The sequence below is a fragment of the Erinaceus europaeus genome, chromosome 17 (genome assembly GCF_950295315.1).
Source record: "Erinaceus europaeus chromosome 17, mEriEur2.1, whole genome shotgun sequence".
In the NCBI taxonomy this organism is placed as follows: Eukaryota; Metazoa; Chordata; class Mammalia; order Eulipotyphla; family Erinaceidae; genus Erinaceus; species Erinaceus europaeus.
Genome location: NC_080178.1, coordinates 67,273,493 through 67,282,971, shown reverse-complemented (window position 1 = coordinate 67,282,971; position 9,479 = coordinate 67,273,493).

Genomic DNA, 9,479 nt, shown 5'->3' with positions numbered 1-9,479 from the left:
CAGCCCTGCCTGTGAGAAAGATAGACACCGGCAGTGAAGCAACTCCCTGAGGGCTCTAACCGGGATCCTTATGCGGGTCCTTGCGCCTTGCGCCACGTGCGCTTAACTCGCTGCACTACCGCCCGACTCCCCATACCACAACTTTCTTAGCCACTTATCTGCTGTTAGGCATCTGGGTTGCTTCCAAGTTTGGACTATTACAAACTGTGCTGCTGTGAACATAGGTGTGGACAGGTCTTTGTTTCTCTTGGGTAGATCCCCAGGAGAGGGATTGTCAGGTCATAAGGTAGGTACATTACTAGAGTTCTAATACACCTCCAGACTGTTTCACACAGGGTTTGGACTAATTTACATTCCCACTAGCAATGCAGGTGTGCTCCTTTCCCCCACAGTCTCTCCAACCATTAGTGTTTGTCTTTTCTTTCTCCTTCTTACTATTCTTCCTCTTCTTTTCTTTCTTTCTTTCTTCCTTTCTTTTCTTTTTTTTTCTTTTTACCATTTTTATTGGATAGAGACAGCCAGAAATTGAATGAGGAGGGGAAGATAGATAGAGAGAGACAGAGAGACACTGCAGTCCTGCTTCACCACTCCTGAAGCTTTCCCCCTGCAGGTGGGGACCAGGGGCTAGAACTCTAGTCCTTGTGCACTGTAACACATGCGATCAACCAGGGGTGCCACCTCCTGGCCCCTTTCTGTCTTTTTTTTTTTTTTTTTTTTGTCTCCAGGGTTATTGCTGGGGATCAGTACCTGCACCATGAATCTACTGCTCCTGGAGACCATTTTTTCCCCTTTTGTTGCCCTTGTTGTGGTTATTATTGTTGTTGCTGTTGTTGGATAGGACAGAGAGAAATGGAGAGAGGAAGGGAGACAGAGGGGGAGAGAAAGATAGACACCTGCAGACCTGTTTCACAGCCTGTGAAGAGACTCCCCTGCAGGTGGGGAGCTGGGGGCTTGAACCGGGTTCCTTACACCGGTCTTTGCGCTTTGCGCCATGTGCGCTTAACCCACCGGCACTACCGCCCGACTCCCCCTTTCTGTCTTATCTAATGTGAGACATTCTCACAGGTGTAAAGTGGTATCTCTTTGTTTTTATTTGCATTTCACTGATATCAGCGACTTTGAGCACTTTTTTTCTTTATTGGAGGATTAATGGCTTACAGTAGACAGTAAAATACAGTAATTTGTACATGTGCAACATTTCTCAGTTTTCCACATAACAATTCAGCCCCCACTAGGCCCTCCTCTGCCCGCATGGCCCAGTACCTGAACCCTCCTCTCCACTCCCCAGGTCTTTGACTTTGGTGCAAGACACCAACTCCAGTCCAGGTTCTGCTTTGTGTTTTCCCTTCTGTTTCTTGTTTTTCAACTTCTGTCTATGAGTGAGATCATCCCATGAACACTTTTTTCATATATCTGTTAGCCCTTTGCATATCTTCTCTAGGGAGGACTCTGCCCATGTCCCCCACCCCCACTTTTTAGTGGGGTTATTCTTTTATTACTGATTTTGGTGAGTTCTTTATGTGTTTAAGGGTCATGATGTTCCAGTAGCCTGTGGATTAGGCCTTTTTTTTTTTTCATTTCTGAAGGAAAATCCAGGTGGTGGCTAGCAGTTCTCATCACACACTTATTCCCAGAAAAAGGAAGGGACTTAAGAAAGGGCACAGATGGTGTCCAGGAGCTAGCACAGTGGATAAAGCATCGAAGTGTGAGGTCCTGAGTCCAATCCCCAGCGCAGCACATGTACCAGAGTGATGTTTGGTTCTTTCTCTCTTCTCTTTGTCCTTCTACTTTCTCATTAATAAACAAAACCTTAAAAAAAAAAGAAAAGAAAAGAAAGAAAGGGCAAGATCTTGTGTCCTCAGAGTCATGATAATCAGGGCTTCGTAGCAGGGCTGGTGGGATGCATTGGATCGACCTTCTCGTGGTGCATCCCGTGAGTACCCATTTATTGGGGAAACTGACGATCCTTCCTAGCCGACTGAATCCACATGGATCCCAGTCACTTTCAAAGCCAGCAACAAGCAGACATCAGGCTCAACCTGACGCTGTTGACTGGCTACGGAAGAAGGGCAAACGCTAGAAGAAGAAGAAGAAGAAGAAGCAGGGCTGGTAGCAGAAGTGGTAAGCAAGAGTTTGTATTTCCTCTGGGTTTTAGAACTTCTGAGACCTATGGGGGAGGCTTCCAGGCTATTGGACAATGGGTGGAACTGGAGGAAGAGAGAAGCCTGGGTTTAGACATCTAAGCACAGCTCCTGCCACTAGAGCAAACTGAGTGCTTGGTAAGTCTGGGCTGCCAGGCTGAGGCAGACAACTGCTTAGTTTATTTGAGCTACTTTGATCAATGACGTACTTAGGATGCTTTTGCACCAAGGAGCCAAGAAGGCCAGCTGCTTATGATGCTACAAATTAAACCCTTGAGGCCAATAAACACTCTGTAATTATTAGGAAAAGGTCGCCCTCTTGTGGAAAGTGTTAGGAATTACCAGAGAGTGAGGCATCTAAATCTAAGGGCACAGACTGAAGAAAAGTTAGCTCCTGACAGGCAGTTCCAGCAGCAAGTATGCAGAATCCTCAGAGGTTGGTGAGGTGGCTAAAGAGAAGAGCTTTTTACTCAGGGACCTAAATTGGAATCCTGGCCCTGACACTTGCTAGTTGTGTGACTCTGGACAAAATATGTCACTTTCCGGCTTTCATTTTCTTCCTGGATGATGTAAAGAAAGTGTGAGCTTTCAGCAAGATAAAGCTGCAGCCGTGCTGAGGTCTTGTGAAACAGCTCACTTCCAGCAAGGGAGACAGCATAATGGTTATGCAAATACGATTTTCATGCCTGAGGCTCTGAGCTCCCAGGCTCAGTCCCCAGCATCACCATAAACCAGAGCTGAGCAGTGCTCTGGTGTTCCCCTCCCCCCTCATTAAAATTAAAAAATATATATCTAAAAAATGACTAGCTCAAGGGGCTGGGTGGTGGTGTATCTAGTTAAGCACTCATGTCCGTGCGAGGTCCCCACCTGCAGGAGGAAAGCTTTGTGTGTGGTGAAGCAGTTGCTACAGGTGTCTCTCTATCCAATAAATAAATAAAAGAGAATTTTAAAAAGATAGCTCAATTGGATAATGTCCTGCTTTACCCTGTGCACAACCCAGGTTTGAAACCAGCAACCACCACATTGAAGGAAGGCTTGGTGCTGTAGTCTTTCACTCTCCCTGTTTCTCTACCTTTCTGTTTCTATTTTTAAAAGTAGCCACAGTGATAGTTACTTAGAAGAAGCCTCTCTAACTATTGATTTAATAGTTGATTCAATTCCTGCTTTCCCAGCTCCCCCTGTCCTGTTGACCATGCCTATTGTCAAGAGAGAGGAACTCTGACTCAGTGAATGAGGACCTACCCTTTCCATACTTTTCATTCACTTTTCTCATATTTCTTTACTTTAAAAATTAAAATTTAGTCGGGCGGAGGGTAGATAACATAATGGTTATGCAAAGAGGCTTTCATGCCTGAGGCTCCAACATCCCAGGTGCAATCCCCCCCCCCCCACCATAAACCAGAACTGAACAGTTCTGGTAAAAAAAAAAAAAAAAAAAAAAAAGTGGTCCAGGAGGTGGCGCAGTGGCTAAGAAACTAGACTCTCAAGGATGAAGTCCTGAGTTCAATCCCTGGCCGCACATGTACCAGAGTGATGTCTGGCTCTTTCTCTCTCTCTCCTCCTATCTTTCTCATTAATAAATAAATAAAATCTTTTAAAAATTCAGATTTAGTCTATTTATTATATATGGAAGAGTTTCACATGAGCCAGAGAGGTGGAGGAGGACGAAGAGGAGGAGGAGGAGGAGGAGGAGGAAACAGGTAGGCCAGAGTAGCATTGATGGTATGTGCGATGCTGGAGATCAAACTGGGAGTCTCAAGCATGAAAGTCCAATGTTCAGCTAGTTGTGTTATTTCCCCAACAGCTTTCCAACTGGAAACAGAGAAACTGAGAGGGCAGGGGAAACTGAGAGATACCTGAAGCACTGATTCACTGTTTGTGAAACTTCCCTCCTGCAGGTGGGGATCAGGGTCTTGAACACTGTAATGTGTGCACTCAACCAGGTGTGTCACCACCTGCCCCATCTCATATTTCTTATTTTGATTTTTTATTAGTTATTTAATAATGATGAACAAGATTGTAAAATAACAGGGGTAAAATTTCACACAGTGCCCACCACCAGAGTTCTGTGTCCCATCCCCTCCATTGGAAGCTTGCCTACTCTTTATCTCTCTGTGAGTAAGGACCAAAATTATTTATGGGTGCAGAAGGTGGAAGGTCGGGTTTCTGTAATTGTTTCTCCGCTGGACATGGATGTTGGCAGGTTGACCCATACCCCCAGCCTGTCTCTATCTTTCCATAGTGGAGAGATGAGGTTGTCTGCCCAGGGAGGTCAGGATATTCTCCTCATATTATTATTATTTTTTAAAAGATTTTATTTATTTATTAATGAGAAACATAGGAGGAGAGAGAAAGAGCCAGACATCACTCTGGTACATATGCTGCCGGGGATTGAACTCAGGACCTCATGCATGAGAATCCAATGCTTTATCCACTGCACCATCTCCTGGACCACTCTCCTAATATTCTTAATGGCAGTTCTAGCTCTATATTTATTTATGTGTGCACTTGATTAATGTCTCCCTTTCCAGTGAACTGTAAACTTACTTCCCATTATATATATCTAGTGCTTTCTATAATATCTGGCAATGTCTCAATATAAATGTCTTCCAGAACAAACTAGAAGTGGGAGGGAGTGTAGGCCAAAGGTATAAAACACTACTTAACAAAGAAAAAAAACAATCCAAACGTTTAGATGAATATGTGTATATTAAAATTTTTTTAAATTAATTTTCTTTTACCAGAACACTGTTTATCTCTTATTGATGGTGTTGCCAGGAATTGAACCTGGAACCTCCACGCCTCATAACCACTGTGATATCTCCCTGACCCTGGATGAGGACAATTTGGGGGAGAAATGCAGGGGAGAGAGGTAGACAGGGGCTGGATCTTGAAGAGCTTAATCCCAATCTGGAAATTTGGTCATAAAAAGATTTCATCCTGGAAATTTGGTCATAAAAAGACTTTCATGCTGGAGACTCTGACATTCTAGGTTCAATCCCCAGCACCACCTTTAAGCCAGAGATGACCAGTGCTCTAGAAAACAATAGTACCCCAATTTGTCCTGGTAAGATACAGAGCTGCAGTAAGGATAAGACAGAGAGATCTGCTGCTAAAGAATGACAACAGGGGTGGGGGGAGATAGCATAATGGCTATGCAAAGAGATTCTCCTGCCTGAAGCTCTGAAGTCCCAGGTTCAATCCTCCCAAACTGCCATAAACCAGAGCTGCTCAGTGCTCTGATAAAAAAAAAGAAAAAATAGGGGCCAGGTGGTGGCACATCTGGTTGAGCGCAAGGATCCAGGTTCAAGCCTCTGGTCCCCACCTGCAGGGGGTGAGGGGAAGCTTCACAAGTGGTGAAGCAGGGCTGCAGGTGCCTCTCTATCTCTTTCCTTCTCTAAATGCCCCCTTCCTCTTGATTTCTGGCCATCACTATCAAATAAATAAAGATAATACAATTTTAAAAATAATTAAAAAAATGAAAGAATGATAACAGGTTCAGTCCCTTGCACAACCATCAGCTAGAGCTGAGCAGTACTCTGGTTAAAAAAAAAATGATAACAAGGCAGGGTGGGTGAGGGGTTTGGCGGGCAGTGGTGCACCCGGTTAAACACACATATTCTAAGCTCAAGGACCCGGGTTCGAGCCCCTGCTCCCCACCTGCAAGGGTATTCTCTCCCTCTCAATCTCCCCCTTCTCTCTCAATTTCTCTCTGTCCTATCTAATAAAAATTAGAAAGAAAAAAGACAAGAAAAGAAAAAAAAAATGGCTGCTGGGAGTGGTAGATTCGTAGTGCTGGAACCAAGCCCTAGCAGCCACCCTGGTGACAAAAAAAAAAAGGATGGTAACAGGTAAAGTTAGAGATGATGATGATGATGATGATGATGGATTCTGAAAGGTAGAAGAGAAGAGGGGTGTTCCATAGAGGAACAGACAGAAGAAACTTTCAGAAAACAGCTTCAACACAACCAAGCTGATATTGTGGGAGAGGGCTTACGATTCCTTCTAAGTAGCCTCTCAGATCCATAAGTAAACAACGGAGAAGAGTGAGAACCCAGAATTAGAGTCAGCAAGATTTCCAGTTTGGGAGAGTAGCAGATGGAGCACTGGACTGGGATGAGAAAGGGATGTGGTTATTCCGGAGGCTGAAGGTGTTGTTCTCCAGACTCATGGAGGGGAGGGGGAAAACAGAGAAGGGGAGAAACATAGCCCTCGCACCCTCCACCCGGCCACACAGACCTTAGCATGTGCTGCCTCTTCTTCCTCACTTCTTGTCTTTCAAGCTTCAGCAGAGCCGCTTCACACACACTCGGGGCTCTCACAGTCTTCCCACCACATGCACATCATGCCCAAGACAATAATCAATGGCTCTCCTCCTTTCCCACCTCACCCCTCCTCCGTGGTGCTCGGGACATTGCAGAGGCTCACTGTTTGCTCAAGACAAAGGAGTGAGCCTGTGTCTGTGACTATCCTCTCTTTTTCCCATTCTGGTTACATCCTCAGAGTCAGAAAACATATACGGCACTGAATGGTATTATGTGTCTATCCTTACTCTCTTACAAGTGATGAAACTCAGGTGCAGAGAGAGACAGTAACTTGTATAATATCACAGAGCCAGAAAGTAATGGAGCTTTCTTCTGGCTAGAGGAAGGCCTTTTCCTTCTACTAAGGGCCAACATTTTTATATTTCTATCTCATGTCACTCCTGCTCAGGGGTCTAACTATAGTGTTTTGGTCATCTCGATCCACAACCAAGGAGTCAGGTGTCTTCTCAGGGTCAAGAGCTCTTAGACAATCCCAGGGCCCTCACCTACCTTTCTGACATTGATAAACTCCAGATTATCATCTCCAGTCTCCATCTCTGAATGCAGACGTCTCTAACTTAACTGTGTTTAAAGTGGAATGTTTAATTTTGCTTCCTCCATTGGGCCCTGATCCAGTCTTCTCTATCTGGAAATTAATTCAATCTACAGAATTATTTGTCCCAGAACCTTGTAGTTACCTTTGGCATCTCATTTCCCTCTTTTCTCCAAATTTTGTTCTTCATCAGGGCTAATCAGTCTAGCCCTCCACAATCTATCCTAAACTCAGCACTGCTAACCACCTGTGCAGCTTCCCACTTTTTTGTAAAGATACTAACTCTTGTTGAGCTTATTTCCGGTTTCTCCCTTCCACTCTTGCCACTACCCTATAATGTCTTTTCCCATAACCCTTCCCACTCCCATAATCTTTTTCACTTTGTGCTCAGCTGCCGTGTGTGGAGTTCTCTGAACAGGTGGCTCTCAGGACGTTTGCTTGTGTGGCTCTTCAAATACCTGCCAGTCCTTTGACCACCTGGCAAATTCTACTCATCTTTTCAAATCTCAACCTCTGTGTTGCTGCCCCCACCCTCACATATCAGCCCCTCCCCTTCGCCCCGCCCTGTGTTTAGGTGACTCCATGTAGAAGTTCACTTAGTTTTGCTTGATTGTATACATGCATGGGAGTGGGAGAGGACTGAGGAGGGAAGGGCCTATGCTGTGCTGGGGACTGGAAGAAGGGCTTGGGGCAGGGGTCAGGCTTTGTGGGGGCACTTGGTCTTTGTGTAACAGGACTGTGGGGATACTGAAGATATTGCTTGGAAGAGAGAAGGGGTAAGGTGACACAAATGTGTGTGACTTGGTGTTGGAAGACCAACAATAGGTGTGAGCCTCAGGCAGGCATGGGTGGGCTTCCCAGAGTTCCTGGGGTGAGATTAATGGCTCCGATGCAGCCCAGCCTCCTGACAAGACTTGGGCCCAGCTGTGGCCACACCTGGAGCATGGACACAGGCACACAGGCCAAACAAGATGGAAAGCCGGGATGACCCGTGGTCAGTCTTGGTCTTTCTGAAGACCAGAGGGAGGGGAAGAGACATGGGGGAATCAGATGGGACCTGCCTAGTTCTTGGGGAGCTAATAGCCTCCTGAATACCACTCATGTGCCCACTGGGCTCTGAGTAAGGCTCTCTAATACTGAGGTGCAGAGGGTCTTAATGAAGAGGCTCCAGGTCACCAAGAGGCCCTGGTGTTTGAAAGTCATGAGCCACTGAGTGTGACCACTAGTCCCTGTGAGGCTGGAAGAAGGGGTCTTGTCAGTGAAGCCCAAATACATGTTGCTGGTCACTATTAGGCCTGAAAACTCCTCAATCGCTATCGAACAGGCCATGGCCGGTGCGCCGCTATGTTCCATCGCTGGGGAGCCAGAGACGACCCGAACTGCCCCTGCGGCTACAGACTATGACCCACATAGTCAATGACTGCCACCTCTCCAGATTCAAAGGAGGTCTCGAAACTTGACATCAGGCTCAACCTGACGCTGTTGACTGGCTACGGAAGAAGGGCAAACGCTAGAAGAAGAAGAAAGGCCTGAAAAAGGTTCTGGTCTTTAGAACCCTGGTCACTAGAGGATTGATCGGGGTCTTCTGATGTGTGAAGTCTCAGTGAGGGACCCTCTTAGTGGGTGCTTTAGGGAGAGGCCACTAGACAAACCCTGAGCTGAGGTACATGAGGAAGGCATCCCTATGCCCCTGGTCTGTGCTGCTTGCTTCTGCATGTGCCTAGTCTTACCTGCATGGCTCAGTAGGGCCAGCAGATGGCACTGTGGCCTCATAGGCAGCTTAGATGCGGGGGTGGGGGGGGGGTGGGGGCAGATGGCAGACAGTCCTTGGGGTGCAACTCAGATGAGGTGGGCTCAGGTGCAGCCTCCACCAGCTTTGGGAGCTGCAGGTGTGGTGTGGTGTGGGGAGGTAGAAGAGAGGGATTTAGATGGACCCTGTCCAAACTCCCTGGGGTGGTGGTCAGAGGCAGAGCCCAGGGAAGCCGAGACTTCTGTGCTGTGACCTAGGAGTGTTAGAGAGCTCAGAACAGACCCTAGCTCAACTTTGGCCTAATACACTGGACAGGAGAGTCTCTCACCTCTGGACTTGGTGGCCTGAACCTGTGCACGTACTCAACACAAATGACCAGCCACTCTGAACATCTTAGCTTGTGTTTTGCAGAGTATTCAGAATCAGGGCAGACATCACATCCCGGGGCCTGGTAGCATTCCAGGGCCATGTCCTACTCCAGCGCCTTGTCACACTCCAGCCGCAGACACAGAGCAGGCTCTGACACCCCAGCACAAAGGCTCACCCCAGCACCTCCTCTCCATTTAGTGAGCAAACCAGGGCCAGTCCTGTCATGTACCATGCTGCCCAGGGTCCTGTCAAAGCCTATGGTTGGTCTGAGCTGTGACACCTAGACTGTGACAATGGTGGACGCATGACCAGATCCTGAAATTGACTGGATTTGAGTGATGGCAGGGCCCTGGGCTGCGACT